The sequence below is a fragment of the Buteo buteo genome, unplaced genomic scaffold (assembly GCF_964188355.1).
Source record: "Buteo buteo unplaced genomic scaffold, bButBut1.hap1.1 HAP1_SCAFFOLD_150, whole genome shotgun sequence".
Taxonomy (NCBI): domain Eukaryota; kingdom Metazoa; phylum Chordata; class Aves; order Accipitriformes; family Accipitridae; genus Buteo; species Buteo buteo.
The window spans coordinates 92,501-95,000 of record NW_027439314.1 but is presented as its reverse complement, the minus strand read 5'-3'; the positions used below and the strand labels follow the sequence as shown (position 1 = coordinate 95,000).

Below are 2,500 nucleotides of genomic sequence, written 5' to 3'. Positions count from 1 at the left end.
TCCGACCAGCGGGTGCTCCAGGAGCGGGGAGCTTCGGAGCGCTCCCCGAGTCTCGATTTAGGGGGACGAAGGCCCTTGGCAGCGGCCGCCGCCGGGCTGCGGGGAACGACTCCCCGGGCCCGGGGCCGCGCGCGCGCGGGCCTGCGAGGCGCCCCAGCCGCGCCGCTGCGACCGCCGCCCCGCCGCGAGGCGAGGGGCGGCGGCACAGACGGGCGATTGATCGTCAAGCGACGCTCAGACAGGCGTAGCCCCGGGAGGAACCCGGGGCCGCAAGTGCGTTCGAAGTGTCGATGATCAATGTGTCCTGCAATTCACATTAATTCTCGCAGCTAGCTGCGTTCTTCATCGACGCACGAGCCGAGTGATCCACCGCTAAGAGTTGTCTGGCTTTCGGCACCGCCCCGCACGCGCGAGGGGGCCAGGACCGCTTCGCCACAGGCGAGCGGCCCCTCCGGAGGATGGCCCACCGCCCGCCCGCCCACCCCCCTCCGCACGCGCGGAGGGGGCACGGCGCAGCACGACGGAGAAGCCGCGCCTCTGCTGACCGTACGAGCACACACAGAGAAAGGGGGGGGGGAAAGGAACGGAAAACTCCGAGCGGCGAGGCTGGGGAGCCCGCGCTCCCGACCGGCCTGGGAAATGCCTTGCTCGCATCGGAGGCGGCCCAGGCGCACGGGCTCGGCCCGGCCTCTGGGCAGAGGCAGCGATGCACCCGACCGCGCGCGGCCTGCCCACCACGCTCCGGACGACACGGCTGCTGCTGCTGCGGGGCAGCAGCGGGGAGCCCCACCGGCCCCGCGCACGCCTCCGTGCCGGCTGCGCCGCGCTACGACAGCCAGCTCCCCCGGGCTCGTCCCGACGGCAACTCCGCGGCCACGCCAGCGGCTCCAAGAGGCGGCAACCGCCAGAGCCGGCGACGCACCGCCCGCGGCCTGCCGGACGGCACCCGCTGCCGCACCAGAGCGGCTGCCCTCCCGGAACCACCGCCACCGCTTCTCGCCTCGGCCCCTTCCACGGGCACGCCCCAGGTGGAAGGCGGACGGCGCTAAGCCGGGGACAGCGCCCGCTCTCCCCGTTTCCACGCGGAGACCGCGCGTGGGGTGCCCCCGCCCGCCCCCGCCCACCTGCCCGGCGCGGCCGGGAAGCGCGACGGGGAAGCGGCGGGCAGGGCCCGGGACGGGACAGCCGCGGCCGGCACCGGGCGCCCTCCGGCCGACCGACAGGCCGAGCGGCGCCGCCGCCGCTCAGCCGGGGTGCCGCCCTTGCCAGCAGCCAGTGGCGGGAGACCGCCGAGCGCTCGCCAGGGCGAGGGGGGGAACGGAGCGCAGCGCGGCGCAGCGCTGCGACGGAGTCGCGGCGGCCCGGCAGCCGCCCAGCGAGCCCCCACCGCGGGGACCCGCCACCCCGGGCAGTGAGCCCGCGCTCACGCCGGGGCCGCCCGTTTCGAGGCAGGCAGGCCGGCTACGGCCGACCGCACCGCGGTCTCCACCGAGACCGGACCGCGGAGAGGAGGGGGCAGCGGGACCCCTCCCCGGCACGGCTGCCCGCGGGATGAGCACGGGCAGCAGCCCACCAGGGCCTTCGTGGGAGGAACTCCCGGCCCCTTTAAGGCACCGCCGCCCGGCCGCCCCCCGGGTCGCATCGAGCCGCCCGCGTCTTTAAACCTCCGCCCGGCTCCACGGCCTTCGACCCCCGGGCTCGCCGAGGGAGGGCCGCGGAGGCGCGGACGCTAGGTACCTGGCCCTGGGGTGAGGGAAACGACCTGAAGGCCCCGCGGGGGTGCCTCCCCCGCTGCCGCCCTCGGGGGAGCGTCCGCCCGCGGGGGCGCGCCCGACATCCACCGCCACCACCACGTCCTCCTTCCCGGGGCCCGGGGTTTCCCTCAGTAGCCCGGCGCTGCGCCCGGGAGGAGAGCCGTGGCTCGGGCCGCCCGCTGGCGCGGGACACAGCCCGGCGGGGGCCTCGCCCACCAGAGGAGGCGGCGGCGGCAGAGCGCCCCCCCCGCCCCGGCTCCCTCGTGGGGAGAGGTGCGGGGGGGAACGGCCGCCGCCGCCCCACCCGGCGCCACGCACCCGCCCGGAATGCCCGGAGGCCTTTCCCCTGCGCGGCCGGCCGGGCTGCTTCGCAGCAGCCCGACAAGGTGCGGGCAGGGCCGCGGGAGACGCCTCCCGCGACCCCGGAGGACCCTCTCCTCTCGCGCCGCTCGCGCCCTGCTGCCCCGTCCTCACCGCCGCTCGCCGCTTCTTCCTCCTTGCCCGAGCGGGCTCGGCCGGCGGGGCTCGTCACACCCCGCGCCGGCGTCCCCCCTTCCCGCGCACTGCCGCCCGCGCTCTGACCGGGGGCGCCCCTCTTGGCCCCGAGGGCCGCGCCCCAAAACCTCCCCGGCAGCGGACCGCCGTCGGGCGAGGCGGGGCCGGTCCCCGGAGAAGGGCGCCGGCCGGCGGCGGGCGCCAGCGGAGGCGAGAAGCGGGGTGACGGCGGGGACGCGGCGGCCCCAGCC

At 77.9% G+C, this 2,500-nt stretch overlaps 1 non-coding gene across 1 annotated transcript; it reads right to left on the bottom strand.

Moving 5' to 3' along the window:
* Nucleotides 1-228: 228 nt before the first annotated feature.
* Nucleotides 229-381, bottom strand: LOC142028112 (5.8S ribosomal RNA). Its single transcript, XR_012649409.1, has one exon. It is a non-coding gene; the product is annotated as a 5.8S ribosomal RNA (ribosomal RNA).
* Nucleotides 382-2,500: the final 2,119 nt, after the last annotated feature.